Source organism: Dama dama, chromosome 17 (assembly GCF_033118175.1).
Source record: "Dama dama isolate Ldn47 chromosome 17, ASM3311817v1, whole genome shotgun sequence".
Classification (NCBI taxonomy): domain Eukaryota; kingdom Metazoa; phylum Chordata; class Mammalia; order Artiodactyla; family Cervidae; genus Dama; species Dama dama.
This window is the reverse complement of record NC_083697.1, coordinates 61,815,414-61,833,015: the sequence shown is the minus strand read 5'-3', so window position 1 is coordinate 61,833,015 and position 17,602 is coordinate 61,815,414. Positions and strand designations below refer to the sequence as shown.

The 17,602-nt window shown below is 44.6% G+C and overlaps 1 long non-coding RNA gene across 3 annotated transcripts; it reads right to left on the bottom strand.

Moving 5' to 3' along the window:
• Window positions 1–2,167: 2,167 nt before the first annotated feature.
• On the bottom strand, window positions 2,168–15,460 carry LOC133071772 (uncharacterized). 3 transcript variants are annotated; one of them, XR_009696524.1, is made up of 6 exons: window positions 13,596–15,460; window positions 11,266–11,565; window positions 10,354–10,451; window positions 9,742–9,980; window positions 6,013–6,668; window positions 2,168–4,230 (listed from the first exon to the last, which is right to left on the bottom strand). It is a non-coding gene; the product is annotated as an uncharacterized LOC133071772 (long non-coding RNA). The 3 variants fall into 3 exon arrangements; XR_009696525.1 differs by lacking the exon at window positions 11,266–11,565 and having other exon boundaries at window positions 15,241–15,460; XR_009696523.1 differs by lacking the exons at window positions 11,266–11,565; window positions 13,596–15,460 and having other exon boundaries at window positions 10,354–11,224.
• Between the last annotated feature and the right edge of the window lie 2,142 nt (window positions 15,461–17,602).

Genomic DNA, 17,602 nt, shown 5'->3' with positions numbered 1-17,602 from the left:
TCTTTTCGTACTGTTCATGAGGTTCTCGTGGCAAGAATACTGGAGTGGTTTACCATCTCCTCCTCCAGGGGACCACATTTTGTCAGAACTCCTCACTATGACACGTCCGTCCTGGGTGGCCCTGCATGGTGTGGCTCACTGAGTTATACAAGCCCCTTCCCCAGGACAAGTTTGTGATGATGAAGGGGTTTCTATCACTACCATCTCTATCACTAACCTGGTCAGATTTAATCTTAGATAACGGAGTTTAGCTTATTTTTGTGTTTTTTCCCCCTCCTGTTCATTGTCTCAAGAATTTTTACTTCCTGTCCTAAAGTTTGTGAAATGCTGCTCAGCATTATTTACCAGTACATGGTTGTAAATTATCTCCAGAGACAGTTTTGACATCAAATGGAATGTTGTCCTTGATTGATTGAAGAGATTTCTGTACCATTTCATTTGCATAGTTCTTTGGGGAAGAAGAGGGTATGACCAAGACTTTTTCCATGTGTTCTTGAAAATTATCTAAATAAGAACAAAAAGGACATTAAAATATAACCCCAAGCAAACAGGAAACTGACTTTTTCTTTCGGGAACTTAGTCAAAAGCCAACTTTTTGTGGTTTCTGTGAAGGTTCCTCCCACAAAGTTCAGATATTCATCTTACATTTTCAGTCTCTCTTTCCCTCATCTTCCAGGCTACCTGCAAAGACCTCAGCCCTTCATTCACCTTCCAGAAATTGACTACAAAGTTGCCTGCACAGATTTTTTTTTTTTTTATTCTTTTTTCTTTTTCTTACAAAGCAGACTTTTTTTCTTCTTTCTAAGATGAAGACAATCTCATAGAAATACCAGACAGCCATGCTGGCTTCAGGCAACTATAAATAATTTCCCTATCCATAACCAAATACAAGTACCTGGCATGCTGTTTATATAGCCCATTAATCATTATTTAGTCAAAAGAAATGTCAAGCAATGGACAAGCCTGGACAGAAGATGCGTCTTTTGTGGAGAAACTCTTTTGGCTTGTAATACAACTACAGATATTTTATAGCCATCATGATTTAGGATAAGACTGTTGAGCTATCCTCAAACTTATGGCAAGCTTTTGACTTTAAAAAAGTGACAGAGCTGGGTCAATTTATTTGGGGGAAAAAAAGAGAACTTGATGATCACATACTGTTTGCTTTCCTCATTGCAAGTTCTTTCTTCTTTAAAAATATATTTTCAACATGTTTTCATGTTATGTGAACCTGAGTGTGTAGATTGTTTTGTGATCTATTTTTTCACTTCTTTCTATTTTCTATACACATTTTTGCATAATGATACAGATTATATATTTGTCATCATTGACTAAGGAGCAGTCAATCAGGTTAAGATAACTTAGTGTGCTTAGCTATTCTCCTATTGGTGAGAATTTGAATTGTTTCTAACTTGCGAGCTACTCTAACAGATATTGGACAAATAACGACTTCATTAGGCTTCCCTTGTGGCTCAGACAGTAAAATCTGCCTGCAATGCAGGAGACCTGGGTTTGATCCCTGGGTCAGGAAGATCCCCTGAGAACAGAATGGCAACCCATTCCAGTGTTCTTTCCTGGAGAATCCCACGGACAGAGGAGCCTTGTGGGCTACAATTCATGGAGTCACAGAGTCTGACACGACTGAATGACTAACACTTACTTAAGGACTTCATTATCTTAATTATCCTCTCTCTTTTGGGGTATTTTCTTTGTATATACTATCAATAGCTCTGTATATCATATTAAAACTTTCTTTTGGGGGGATGATCTGAAGAAAAGTTTTATTCTAAATTAATTCTTTGTAATCAGATTTGACTTCAAATATTTGAGCACTGGTTTATTTTTTATAACCATGTTTCTTACTTTTATTCAACCTATGAGACATTTCAGAATCATAGAGTCAAAATAAGAACTTCGGAAATAGCTTATTCAACCATTATTATTGTACCTTATGTATTATACTAATCCCAACCCTCCCCCCTTTTTATAAATGAGGAAAGTAAGACCTGGAACAGAAACTCTGAGAGTGAAATGCTAGTACGTTGGTCTTGTATTTGAATGCGCCATTTTGCATTTCGAAAGTTTTACCTTGAATTATTACCTATAATTATCCCATTATATCGTCTCAATGGTCCCATAAAATTAAAAAGACAGACTTGTTGCCTTTTTAAAATTTTGCTTTGATTTTTGGAGGAGACATTAAAACCTTAAAAGTCACAGAGTTAACTTTTTTTTAAGTTTATATTTTGTATTGGGGTATAGCCAATTAACAGACAATGTTGTGACAGTTTCAGATGAACAGCAGAGGGACTCAGCCATACACATCCCTTCTCCCCCAAACTCCCCTTCCATCCAGGCTGCCGCTAACACGGAGCAGAGGGTCCCTGTGCTATACGGTAGGTCCTTGTTTGTCACCCATCACACAGTTAAGCCATAATACAAACTCATTTTAGTGACTTCTTTTCCATGATTCTGTCCTCAAGACTACAAATATTCCAAAATTAGAAACATAAATTAATTCACACATGTGGGAATGTTAACTTGCTACTTTTTATAACTGTTATAAAACTGTAGACTTTCCAACACTGGATTTTATCATTTCAAATATCTGATCATTAAAAACACTATTCTGAATAGATAAGTGGGCAGTTTATCATTTAAAAATTAATTTTGTAAAGTATTTATTGGGTGCCTTCTATATGTCAGACACTCTCCTCAGAACTAGAGATTCAGAAATAAGCAAAATAGACACAATCCTTGCCCGTATGGTTAATATAGATTGAATTAAAATGTTCAATCTTACTAATAATCAAATATGTACACAAAGAAATGCAGCAACCATGTACTTTTAATTATTATTGTATCATATCAGCTCTTTAAAACAAAAAGAGATAATGCTCAAGGCCACCAAGATACTTTCATGCACCATATAAGAGGAACTCCGAGATTAGAATCCCCTGCTGGGAAAGAAATTTTGCAGTAGAAAGAGAGCCTATGAAATGCCTATAGGTTTTGGTTCAGAAGTCTCACTCCTTGGAATCTTTCTTAACAGAAAATACCAGATGCACAAAGATGTTCATTTCAGAATTCTTCATAATAGTTTAACATTTTTTTAAAAGTAAGGATGATGATAAGAACAATGAAGAAAAACATGAGGTATCCACACAATAGACTTAAATATCAGCTTTCAGATAGGACATTTTAAATGCTTTGTGTAGAAAAAAAAAAAAGACTATGTAAAATGGCATAGTCAGTGTGAATATGCCTCTCCTAGAAGAAGAAATACCAAAATGATAACATTATGGGTAGTTTATTTTTTACCTCCTGTTACATTTTTTGGTACTTTTTAGATTTCAACAGCAAGATTTTACTACTTTTATCATCAGGAGAAAACTTAGCTCTCCATCCCTCACCCCCCTCCCCATACCCTCCTGCTCGCTGTATTCCCACCACCACCAAATAATGTTTTAGCTCCAGCCATCTATTTGTCTTTGTGGAGTTGCAGCAAGGAAAATGCTAATGGGAAGAAAAGGGTACCAGAGGGTATGTGAGAAATGTGTTTTCTTTTTCTCAATTGTCATCTTATATTTAACTCTGAATAATTCTTTTTTCCTCTTTTATCATATTGGTGCTGGACTTACATATAACAGAGGTCCCAAAAGAGAATTTAAACATTAATGTTAGGTTAAAACTTCATCCTGTGGCTTTACACACTGGATCAGAGCCCACACGTATCATCAATGTACCTGAAGTTTCATTCAAACAGCTTTGCGCAACTAAAATTAATCTCTTACTGGGTAAGCTCCCTGTGTCCCTGATCCCACATTATCCTCCAGCCCTAGTCATCCAGAAAAGGTGGAAATGAATCCTGGCAAAAGGCTCGAGAAAACCTGCCAGACGCACAGGAGGAAATGTCTTTATTCAGCCTTGTTTGTCCACAGCTTTTCCATGAACTGCTGTGGGTTGATCTGGATGGAACGTTCCGTGCTGGCAATGGCAAGATCAATTCAAGAGTTAAACGTGACCAGGTCAGAAATGTGCTAGGGAGTGGTCTGAGGGACTGCAGGGCGTGGAGGCGGGGGAGGGGGGCGGCAGGCACTCAGGGGGTTTGTGATCCTGTCCAGCTGTTCTCAGGGCCTTGAGAGACTTCCGATGACTTGACCCTCCTCTCCTCCGGTCATTTCTGCTTGTCTTGATGTCGGATGCCATGGAGCTGTTAGGATCACTGATCTAAATGGAATGAAACAGTGGAACGAGTTTGGGTTACCGATGGAATTTCCACCCAGTAGCAATTTGTTGTTGATGCCTTCTGAATCCTTAAAGAAAAATCCTTAATAAGCTTATGTTTAATATTGCACTCAGTTGGAAATATTAACTAGGAAAGCCTAGCTCTGAAGGATTTAGATTATATATGTTTATTTCTTTTGTAACTAATGCACAATTATATGTGTGCATTATTTAACAATTAAGAACAAAATATTATTATACCATGTTATATTTTTGAGTGCATGCATGCTCAGTCACTTCAATTGTGTCCGACTCTTTGTGACCCTATGGACCATAGCTCACCAGGCTCCTCTGTCCAAGGGATTCTCCAGGCAAGAATACTGGAGTGGGTTGCCATGCCTTCCTCCTGTTGTATTATTATGTTATACTAAATAAAACCTTCAAGATGAAACTAATCTTCAATGCCCAAATAGTTTCCAAGAGAAAATATTTAATATAAATCAACTTGGAACTCTGACAATGCACCTTGTATTGAGTAAGTTCCACTGAAATATTTGTATTCAACTGAAAAACGTGCTAGAAAGAGAAGCAGAGTCAGGGCACTGTGTGGAAACCCTGGTCTGGCTAACCAGCTGCAGAATTTGGGGAAGATGTTTACTCTCCACCTCTGAGCCTCAGTTTCTGTATGTGTAAAATGAGATAGTTGTCAAACAAGGACCTCAAAGTCTTCACCCAGCGTTCTGACACAGGGTGCTGGGTTGGGCTCTCAGGAGTCTATGTGTCATCCATGGTGGTTACTAAGGAAAGGAATTCCAGGGTCCACACTCTTGACTCTGCCTCTACTCCAGGTCTCTAAGCATGTGCTATGATGATGCAAGAGTGTGTGTCCATGACTTCAGGCAAACATACATGTTCCAAAGACTAATAATAGTGAGACACAAGGGAGGGACAGGAACCAGAGAGAAAAAGATGGTTCTGGGGTCGCAGGCAGGGCCAAACATCATTGAATAGAAACACAGCATTGAGAGAAGCTAGCCTGAGCACCACTCCCCATAGCCAAACTGGATCTCCTCTGCCATCCCTTAGCAAGGACCACTATAATCCGCTCTCACCAAGAGTGAGATTCCTTTATCCTCCATGATTTGGAGGTTGGGGCTTCCCTGGTAGCTCAGCTGGTAAAGAATTTGCCTGCAATGCAGGAGACCCCGGTTCGATTTCTGGGTCGGGAAGATCCCCTGGAGAAGGGCTAGACTACCCAGTCCAGTATTCTTGGGCTTCCCTGATGGCTCAAATGGTAAAGAATCTGCTTGCAGATCTGGATTTGATCCTTGGCTTGGGAAGACCCCCTGGAGGAGGGCATGGCAACCTACTCCAGTATCCTTGCCTGGAGAATCCCATGGACAGAGGAGCCTGGTGGGTTAAAGTCCACATGGCCGCAAAGAGTCAGACACGACTGAGCAATTAAGCACGGCACAGCACAAGATAAGAATCCCCCCCAACCCTCCTCCCCAGGGTTCAGAACTGGCCCTTGAAATTCCAGCACCGAAATACATATAGGCTTATGATGGTTCATTACAATAGAATTATTCTTTTATTTCACCAGCTCTTGCTGGGCATCATTTTATTGCCAGAAAGCTGTGGAGCATATAAAGAGGGAGGCATAAAGAGGGTATGGTCCCTACCCTCAAGGATAGCAACGACTTGCACATAACCATTAACTCTCTTCTCAGTTCTATAGGATTTACAATGTGCAATAGAGTCATCAGAGACATGATCACATGGTACCTAGAGTGATGTCTTCTTACATCCATACACTACCTCCCGGGCCAGTTATGAAGTGGCTGACTTTCAGTGTGAAGCCCCCCTTCTCTGCTCTGCAGCTGGGTTCCTGCTGACTGCAGCTCCGCTCCGCCAGCGGGCTCTGCGCTAGTTTCTGCCATCAGAGCTGCAAGGCTGAAAGAGGAAGAGGCTCGCTTTGTCTTGTCTGCCTCCTGGTCCTGGGAGTGTCACCCCAGCCACGCTTCTTCACTCCAGCAGTGACAGTTCCTTCCCAGAGCAGTCACTGAATCCAGTTTTCAGCTTCCCCAACACTTAGAATCCGCTTTGTGGAGTGGGCCGCCAGGACCACAGCCGGCAGCAGGCTTCACCGAGTCTGGGTCCCACAGTCCTGGGAGCTCAGAGACGCCAGCCCCAGCAAGTAGCATCCACTCTTCAGAGGTCCAAGTTTCAGTTCCATGGGGCCTGCCCTCGTGATTGCTAAGTTTTAATAATGTAACCTCTTCCCTCTGTTTCCTCAGCCCCGGGGGCGGTAGCTACTTCCTGCAGTGACCACTTCCATGGTATCTGAAGACTTCCCTTTTCATCTTTCACTTACCTGTGAACATCTTCAAATAAGGGATTTGGTTTCTGTCTCCTGATAAGCCGCTAATGGATGAGACTCCCTGGATAAATTGAGAGTCGGGAGAGAGAAGAGTGAACATCATGAGTTTTGGAGTCACCCAGACCTGGATTTGAATTATGGTTCTGATCTTCCCAACCCAGGCATTGAACCCGTGTCTCTTACATTTCATGCACTGGCAGGAGGGTTCTTTACCACTATCACCACCTGGGAATCCCTCTTACACTTTTAACAGCTACCTAATTCCTTCCAGCCTTGATTAGCTGGTACCAAAGATGGGGTATTCAGCTGCCGTGAGGCTAGCTGAAGGTCTTGGCACAAATGGCCTGCTCAGTGATAGCAGCCGTTACCATTACCAGATTGTTAGCTTCTAAGGCCAAAGTCAAGGTCTTGTATATCTTATCATTCCCAATAGGATGTATCATAAATCTGTTTACGTGAGATATACTTAATAAGGTGATATTGAATGAAAAAAGTGCTTAAACTATTCATGGATGAAGTGAAGTACTTAACTTTCACAGATCTAACATGAAACCCTTTGTGGTGGTCAGGTTTTATCTTGAAGTTATGGTTTAAAACATCTTTTTAAATCGCTATTTTAAAATAAAGAGTAGTGAATTGACCTGGATGATAAGAAAAGAAAATCCGTGTCATTCATTCTTCTATCAGCCTGGCAAGTTGTCTCAGAGCCTGACTAATAGGATGTCGGAATGTACCATAACTTCCAGAAAGGAGCCAAATTTGGCTGGCGAGTGACACATTTGGGGCTCTTCCCAGCTACAAGGCAGACACTAGTTTTGTTTTTTGTTTCACGGCATACTTCATAAAGAGAAGGATTTCGACAGCTCCTATAATCAGTGATACCTCTTCTGAGTGTTGAATTCAAGACTTTAATGTAAACCCTGAAAATGAACGTGGTCCTGAAGTGTCCGGGGCCTTCGCAAGTCACTGTGGATAAAAGTCGTTCCAACGCCAGAGGGGAGAACAAAGCACCTATTCTTTTCAGTACAACAGAGAGATAGACACCCAATCTGGGTAACGGCTGTGTACACAGGCGAAGGAGGAAGTCCGCAGTGCTTTCTTATTTCACATTTAGGGTTGTGTGGGGTGGGGCCTGATAAAGGTATTTGCGTCTAAGTATGGAAGGCTTCCCCAGTCCCAAAGGCCTGGATGGGGATGTGGAAGAACTCAGTTCATTCCAGAACATTGCCTTCCCACAAAAGCCTACAACATCTATAAAGAGAAAACCAGCTGCCCAAGATCCTAAATCATTCGTTTCTCAAATAAGCCATGAATCTTAGCTAACCAGGAGTGCTGGTTTGAAAGAACCATAGTGTGCTATCCTCTTGAATGGCTTTCCTAGCCTTGAAGTAGCTATTGATTTCTTTGTGAAACAGTGTGACCCTAAACACAGGAAGACAGGCTGCAGTGTGCGAGAGCGAGTCATGCTGTTTCCAGAAGACTTTTCTTGTTTCCAGCCATCCATTTGGGGGCTGGCCAAGGCCATGTCCTCCAGGAAGCCTTTTCTGAGCATGCGTTCTTCTCTTAGAGCAGGTGGGCATTGCAGGGAACACACAGTCCCACCTGGATTGTGAGCGGACACTGTGTTTGCTCTCTGACAGTCACACACACACACCACACCACACACACACACTGCACACAAGAGGAAGAGAAAGAAAGAGGAAGGAAGGAAAACAGAAGGAAGAAAGGGGGGAAGGGAGGGAAAGAAAGGAAGAGAGAAGGAAGGAAGGGAGAGAGAGGGAGGGAAGCAGGTAGGAAGGGAGACAGGAGAAAGAAAAAGGAGGCAGATGGGAGAGAGGCAGGAAGGGAGAAAGAAAGAGAAAAACAGGAGAGACAGAATCATTCAGAAACAAAGCGTTCTCAGGCTGTGTGAGAAACAGCCGTTTGTAGAGATCATTGCTACTACACAGACGGAGATTATCTTTTCTTGGATTAATCATTGCCCAGGCTGGAGGTGGAGGACCTGAACCATCTGCACAGAGCTCCTGGGGAAATAAGTCTGGGTCACCTGTGAGGGTGAACAGCTCTGATTGTGTCTTGGACATTCATTAGGGTGTGGAATCACCTTTGCTGGGTTAATATGCTGCAAGCTAGAGGTTTACCCCTTGGTCTGGACACATGGCTGGGGGTGGTCCACTAGAACGCCAGGTTTACAAACAGGCAGAGACAGCAACTTTCGGTGAACCAGGGCCAGGGCAGAGATGGCAGTGAGGGGAAGGTCCAGATACCAGATTAGATCAAAGCCAAATACCTGGTCAAGCTAGAAGGGACATCTAGCTGATGAATATGCCTCAGGCACGTTCAATGACAGCTGGTTGAAGGCCAGGCAAGGCACAGAGGCCTGTGTGTCCTTTCAGTTGAGCCTGCACATCGTCCGTGCTGGTCCTGCCAGTCCTCAGCTGGCTGTTAGTTATCTCAGGACACCAAATTTGTGCGTCTCTGCCCTGCCGTGCCCAGCCATTTCATTACCTATGGTTTCTTTTCCTCTTTGGTTTCCTAGCTACACTTTTGAAAACTGTTAACTCTTTCTTAGTTAAATTAAGGTATAAAGGGAATGCTTACATCTTAGCTAGGTAATATAAAGAGAAAAAACACCACTCATACGTAGAGTAGGCATAAGTGAACATACAATCATATGTCTGTACAGGCTTGGGGGCAGTGAATGCTGATCAGTCCCAAGTCTTTAATTAACAGCCTTAGACAGGAACTTCCCTGGTGATCCAGTGGTTCCAGTGAAGGAAGTGCAGGTTCGATCCCTGGTTGGGGAGCTAAGATCCCATGGCAGCATGCCTTGCTGCCAAAAACCATAAAACAGAAGCAATATTGTAACAAACTCAATAAAGACTTTAAAAATGGTCCATATTTTTTTAAAAAACAAACCAAAACTTAAAAAAAAAAAAAAAAAAAAGGCCTCAGACAAGTTAACCTCTCTGAGCCTTGATTTCCCCGTCTATAAAATGAGGGTGATAATCATACCCACTTCACAAGACTGTGTGATAATAAAGATCAAATAAGTTAACAGGATTGTGGTAGAGGCTGCTCCATGTCCACCTATAATATCTATCCCCTCCTTTTTTCTAGCAATGAAGTCTTACCTGGATTCATGGCCATCTGGAGTAAAAATTACATCTCTGAGTGTCCCTGCAGTTAGTAATTCCATTTGACTCAGTGCTAACCAACGATTTACACATGGAGACATGGTGGTCAACTTTTAGGAAATGTCCTTAAACTGAAAAAGAAATCCTTCACATCTTCTTCTTTTCTTGCTCATCAGAATGTGGAAGTGATGGCTAGAGCTCGAGCAGCCTTCTTAGTCCAGCAGGCAGTGCAGTAACTGTGGAAGAGCAAGAACAAAGAAGACTGGGTCCCTGTAAAGTTTGAGGGTGCCATCAGACAGCCCTTAAGTGCCTGCCTTGGGATTCATTACAAAAGAGTAATGACCTAACTTTTGAAAAAAAGTCCATTCTCAGAGAGTCTTCAGGTACCATTACACTACAATCTAACTAGGGCTACAGAGTATGCAGAATGATTAGGAGAGATCTTATTGTTATTTTTTCTGATTTTTAGGAAATACATATCAAAGTTCTCAAAAGTACAGACATGAAGCAGATGGGTCAAGAGGGCCAAAGAGGGAGTACTGGTCTACCCCTCCATGACCTTGGCACCACTCCCACAGCTATGAGGGTAGGACAAGAAATAGTCTTTACCAGGCAGAGGCTATAGGCCACCAGCCAGAAGGGAGCACTCAGCCTCCTGGCCTCACTTTATCCCCACTGCTCGTCCTCTCTGCAAGCAGCACTGTGACCTGGAAAAGGGGGAAAGGACAGAAAGTACCCCCATGAACCACACAAACGCTGGACGCTGGTAGACCCGAGTCTGTGCCCTGGTGCCTCCAACCACTTGCTCTGTGACTTTGGGCTAGTTTCAAACCTCTCTGAGCGCCAGTCTCTTCACGTCAAAATGGATCATGGGATGTTACCAGCTCCTTCGTGTTGCTGTGAGACTTAAACAAAATGTCAAGTTTTGAACATCATGCCTGACACGGGATAAGTATTCGGTAAATGTTTAGATGTGAAACCTGAGCTTCATCTCACCATTCCCAACCACAGCCACAGGCTTCCTCCAGAGCCATTTGACTAACTGTCTGCAGCAAGGACTCTTTCCCCCACGCTGTGCTCCCTGCTCTCTACACGCTGTGCTCCCTGCTCTCTACAGGCAGCTCCATTGGTTCTTTCCGTCTCTCCTTATCTTGCACAGATTTTCCAGGCACCTTTAAGTCCTCCTTGACTTTCAGCCCAGGGCAATCTCTCTCCCTTTTTCCTGGACGGTGCCAGCATTTGATGTCCAACCACTCGTTAACATTTACTGCCTCAGATTGGTATTGAATTTCAAAGTGCGTGTCTCATCTTGCCAGCCTTACCTTATGCTCTACAAGGGTGTGGCTCATGCCTGTGGCACCCTCTATCCCCTCAGCCCTTAACTCAATGAACACTTGCTGAGCAAGGAAACCAAACCCAATTATCCAGAGCCTTCTAACTAATTTCTCTTTTGGAGTCCTTTTTGAACCTACATGCCTATTGGGCAGGCTTCCCAGGTGGCGCTAGTGGTAAAGAACTCACCTGATGTCGATTCTATCTCTGGGTTGGAAAGGTCCCCTGGAGGAGGGCATAGCAACCCACTCCAGTATCCTTGCCTGGAGAATCCCATGAATAGCAGAGCCTGAAGGCTACAGTTCATGCGGTCACAGAGTCAGACATGACTGAAGCAACTCAACATGCAGGCATGCCTATCGGGCATCAGTGTTCCTCCGAGTTCAAAGCACGTGGACAATGGTGCCTTCCTGTGACATCATCGGGTGCTCCTAAGTGCCGGGGTCCGCATCCAACTCAGGTCCAACGGCACAGATTGCTTGGCTGACTCTGGTCAGTCATGGGGAATAAGAGGAAAGGTGAGAGAGGACTTCACTTAGGAGAAATTCATTACTCCAAACAAGTAAAATGATGTAGAGAAATGTTTTAGGGGTGGTAAGTCAAGACTACTATTTGGAGTTTGGCAGCACATGAGATTTGTCTTTTGAAAGAACACTGCGATGGAAGCTATCACTATCGTTTTGAATATGAGAATGCTTTTGTCTTTTAAAAATCTATCTATTCTTGACTGCACTGGGTCTTTGTGGCTGCCCAAGGCCTTTCTCTAGTTGTGGCAAGCCAGGGCTACGCTCTTCTTGCCGGGCACGGGCTCTAGCGCGCAAGGGCTTCAGTAGTTGCAGCACGTGTGTTCAGTTGCTCCCTAGCATATGGGATCTTGGCTCTGGGTGCTAAGTCGCCCCAGTTGGGTCTGACTCTCTGTGACCCCATGGACCATAGCCTGCCAGGCTCCGCTGTTCATGGGATTCTCCAGGCAAGAGTACTGGAGCGGGTCGCTATATCCTCCTCCGGGGGATCTTCCTGACCCAGGGATTGAAGCTGCATCTCTTACATCTCCTGCAATGGCAGGCGGGTTCTTTACCACTAGCACTAGCTCAGATCAAACCTCTGTCCCTTCACTGGCAGACAGATTCTTAACCACTGGCCCATCAGGGAAGTCCCTGCATTTGTCTTTTTAAACAGGTATGTTGGACTTGTTTCATGTGCGTGCTGTCCCCAGTGCCTTAAGGGAATGAACAGAATGGCAAGAGCTGCTGAGCTGGTCACTCTGGAATAGCGTTCCTCCCCTGGACCAGAGGCCCTGCCTTCCTCCAAGGAAACTGGAAAGATCCACAGGACTGTTAGGTCATCCCAGCTGCATGGTGGGACAGAAATACTACAAAAGGAATTCCCCTGCCATCGCTATCACTTTTCAGGTAATTGAAGACTCATGAGGGATGCTTATTAACAATATAAATTCCCTCGTTTCTAACTCCAGCCTACCCACCCCCAGGGACTCAACAGGGCTATGGTAGGACTCAGGAATCTGCATTTCCCCCCAAACTGCAAGTGCTCTCGATGCCGGGCAGGGCTCACAGACTACGCTTGGAGAAACACCGCCTTAAAAGAAAGGCCTTTCACTCTGAACAGGATCCACTGCTGCCTTCCCTTTCACAGCCTTTCCACCTTAGATGTGGCAGTAATAAAGCAGTGAGTTAATCATCTCTGTGAAAACGCAGACGGAGCAGTGAGCTGAGGACAATTCTGAACTAGAGGCACTCCAGTTCTGGAGGTGTGTGGGTGGTTGGCCCTTTCAAGGCAACCTGCGCCGAAGGTTGGGTCAAGATGTTTTTGGGTGGCAAAGGGCAGGTCCTGGAAGTGTACCCCAACTGTGGACACGAGAAGGACGTTGGCCACCAGCTGCTGTGGGAAGGTGACTCATCAGCCTGTGTGGCGGTAACCACTGGCTGGCGGAATGACTCCTTTGGCCGTGGGGGGCCGTGGGGGAGGTGATGGCTGTGGTTGGAGAGAGCAGTGCATTCCAGAGGAGAACCAGACCTCCTGCAAGGATGCCGATCTGCGCTGTCAGTCACCTTGGCAGCGATGGAGGAGGGAGAGGGAGGGGTAGATGAGCGGTCTCAGCAAGACGGCAGAGGCACCATTTAGTCACTGGTGTGAACAACCCTGTGTTCATTACCCCTGGACTCACCCTGCCTCCTTCTCTCCCCATCTCTAAATCCAAAGACTAAATCTGGTCGATTCTACACTTTAACGTCTGCTAGGTGCCCCCTCTGCCAGTACCTCTGTTACCGCTGTCTTTTACCATACATCTTTCTCTTTCTGCGCATCCCCACCATTGTCACCCAGGCTTGAGGCCCTGTCATTGCTCACTTGGACTCCTGTCCCTGCCTCCTGCCTCCCGATCTCTACTCCATCCTTCCTACAGCCACCAGTGCATTCTCTCCAAAAGTGAAAATCCAAGCATAGCATTCCCTTACTTAAAATTCACAGCTAGAAGGGGAAAAAAAAAATCCTCAGCTTACCACGGCTCAATGGTTCTTGAACTTCACTGTGCCTCAGAATCACCTGGGGGCTTGTTAAAACACAGCACGGGGCCCCAGCTGGAATGTTCTTCACTCTTCCACATCTTCCTCCTTTACCCACTGAATTCCTGACCCTATAATCTCTGTGACGCCTTCTCCATCTCTTTGCCTTCATCCTCACTCCACCTCCCCCAGCATCATCATCATCATCACCACCCACACACATAGAGTGGTTGCTATAATGCATTCTATTGAATCACCACGGGGAAAAAAAAAAATCCATGATGTGGGTCCCATTATTCTTCCTATGTAGTATAGGTGTTGAAACTGGGGCTCAGATAGGTTCAGAAACTTGCCCCAGTCAGATGACTAGAAAGCAGTGAAGTCAGAATTCAGTGCCTGGGCTCAGGACCCCAGCAAATATCGACTCATCCAGATGGAATTAAACCTTTCTTCCTCAATGCTCTCGGCACACTCTTCCTGTCACTTACACATCTAAATCCACACACAACCAGGCTGAGTTATTTAAGGGTGGGTCTTCACCTTTGTTTCCTATGCCTAGCCCATAGAGGGAACTCCATGTTGAGTGAATAAATCATGAATTATGCACACTAGAGTACCAGCAAATGTAAAGTAAAATTTTTTGATGGGCCATAAGAAATGAGAAATATTCCAGGTTATTTAAGTTCCTTATAACATGCAAACTCAACATATAACATGCCAACAGGTACCATTTCATACTGGGGATACACAAGAATCACTCTATATTAGGGGAAACCCTGAGACAAATGAAAATACAAAGAACATGATTGCCATTAAGTCGTCCTTTTGACCTTTCCATTCTGACTCTCCTGATTACATCTTTTAGACACATTCAAAGTACATGGAGGTGTTTCTGGAATAGCATGATGGCAGAAGTATTAATTTTACAGGAAACTTTGGTTAAGTCTTTTCTACTGGTGCAGAAAAATAACTTGAGAAGTCAGCATTTTAAGCAAAAATTAAAACAAAAATTTACAGGAGTATGTGTTTTAGAGTGAAATTTCACATGTATTTGGAACCAAGACCAAAACAATGCTTTCTGTAAATGAGCACCATTAACTAGCGAATATAACTGAACTTCCATATACAAGTCCAAAGTATAAGCAAATGGCAATTTTTTGCTTCTCTCTTTTACTAGGAAGGAAATTGTTGCCAGCCAGCCCCGAGGGCATCTCTCCCCTGCTGCAGCTTTGCTTTCCTGGGGTAAGAAGTTACATTTTTGGTCAAGAAAGGGGGAAAAAAATGAGAGAATGCTACACCCCAGAGTAAAAATGACCTGTCAGCACTGATTTTCCAGAACTAGTGCCTGCCTCACTGCTCCTCCCCATCTCAGTCTGGGCTTGGGGCCATGCAGTGCCAAAGGTAGTGCTCCTTTTCCATCTGACTTCAAAGCCGTTGTCAGAACGAACCTTAAGTTACTAGGCTCTGTCAACGTGGACGCCGCTCTGAAGGCACCTGAAGGCCCAGCGTCACCTGCTGTGTTCCGGAAGGCAGCGAAACAGAGAGAAAGCCGCGCCTCTCTCCTGCAGGGTACATTCTCTCTCGCTACCAACTGTACAAAGCCCTGCTCTCTCAGGCACGTCTCGGACCCAGAGTAGCTCACCGTCTGGGCCTCTCTGGGTCTTCTCCCTCCACTTAGAAGCAAAGCTCTCAGGCCTTCTGGGACCTGCTGAGGCCCGGAGCTGGGGCTCCTCCTCGGTAGCAATGGGGAAGCTTGAAGTTCCTTTCACCCAGTGGGCATAGAGGTGACTTCATTCTGCAACTCCCTGCGGCTGGCCTTCCCTTCCCTATAAGTCAGTAAGCACAAATCTTTGCAGAGAAGCCTGGAGTTCTAAGCATTCGCTCAGCAGAAGGAGAAAAAAAAAAAAAAAAAAACCACCACTTTTCCAACCCAGCCCCGTTAAGGACACGGTCTCAGACATTTCCTGCCCGAGTCCCAGCGGCTCCCCTCCTCTTGCACACGTGCTCCCCCTACTGCCTGATGCTGGCAGCGCAACCCTGGCTCCCGGAGACCCAGGAACGCCCGAGCCTGGTCCTGGAAGAGCCATGTTGTAAGGCTGTAGGGGGATTGCCAAAAAATGAACCAGTAGATCCTGAAGAATTCTTCCATGGCTTCGGGGAAGGGCCCAAGCTACGTCTTTATATTTCAACAGTAAACTCTGTAGTAGAGACTGAATAAACAAATCTTTCCTGAATAGAATTTTGCCAAATAAATTAAATGTAGGCTTCCCCCTAAGAGTTAAATAAACGAAAAGAGCTTTGGACTTGGATTGCGAATAGGGGACTCAGATTCAGGTTTTGCTCCTTTTTTTAAATAAGTGACCTTGGACTTTTAACCATTTTCAGTATCAGTTTCTTCATCCACTATTTGGGCATATGGCTCACCTCTTAGTGTTGCTGTGAAAAGTAAATAAAAGAATGTGAATGTGTGAGAAAAGCGTTTTATAACATAAAAATTTAATATGAGCTATTATTTTTTTCCCTTCCAATGCAACACACACACACACACACACCCCTCCCTTTTTCATACATTTCAGTGGAAATGGTAGGGGAGGCAATTTAAACCCCCCCCAAAAGGAAGTAGGACAAGGAAGCTCAGTCACACACAGGAAGTAACAAAAATGCCATCAGAAAATATTGGCTCAAGCAAAAGAAAAAAAAAAGTCATAGGTTACGTTTTAAAGATCAAGTTAGGCTTAGTTCATGATTTGGGGTGTTGCACAGACCACTAAGTTAGGGGGTTTTCAGAGATGATTAGCTAACTCCTTTGACCTTGATTTGACCTCACAAATGGGAATTCTCCGGGGCGTGTTTGTGGATCTCTGTAGTTGGTAGGTTCCTGCCTTTTTAAATGTAGGTCTCTCCTCCTTTTCCCCCGCGGCCCTGGGAGGGGCCCAGCGCCCGGAGCCGGGGCCCCGCCCTCGCCCGCGCCCGGAGCCGCCCGGCCTCCTCTCGGATTACTCCTCCCTTCCTGGCCTCACAAACTTGCCACATTGTAGGTTGGCTTCTGCAGGAAAAGAAAAGCTCTGCAGGGCCGGCGCACAAAGAAGTTTTACAGTGCTAGGGTTCAGGTCCAACTTTCCTTCCAGATTTTTGTTCAGAAGAGACAAAATCTTGGATATTTTCCTAGGAGGAAAAAAAAAAAAACAACCTAAAGGGAAACAAAATAACATGTCAGGACACATTGTGCTATTTATTTTCTTGTTTTTCCTCTCATTCTTGAAACTTCCCTTCAAAAATCTTACCACCTTTCTTGCCTCTTCCTTAATTTTGTGTATTTTTAGCGTAGGGAGAGAGAGGATTTGAAGCCTAAGGATTTTAAGTCAGAACCAAGGAGGAGGGCAGGGCAGCCACTCTAGTATTCTTGCCTGGAGAATCCCCCTGGACAGGGCAGCCTGCTGGGCTACAGTCCATGGGGTCTCAGAGTCAGACATGACTGAGCGACCAAACACAGTGTACGTCAAGCATTCCTAAAACTCGTCATCTGTTTGCAGAATCAGGCTTCCTTTTCTGACTCAAATGAAGAGACTGGTTTCTGCCTTCTTTCCCCAGACTTTTTAAACTAAACCACTCTTCAGCAAATTGCTTGGGGAAGGTGCCATTGGGAAAGTAAGGAGATCCATGTCCATCTAAGTGACTCAAGTTTAAGGATAATGCCATCAGTTCAGTCACTCAGTCGTGTTCGGCTCTTTGCAACCCCATGAACCACAGCATGCCAGGCCTCCCTGTCCATCACCAACTCCCGGAGTTTACTCAAACTCATGTCCATGGAGTCGGTGATGCCATCCAACCATCTCATCCTCTGTCATCCCCTTCTCCTCCTCCCCCCAATCCCTCCCAGCATCAGGGTCTTTTCCAATGAGAGTTCTTCACATCAGGTGCCCAAAGTATTGGAGTTTCAGCTTCAGCATCAGTCCTTCCAATGAATATTCAGGACTGATTTCCTTTAGGATGGACTGGTTGGA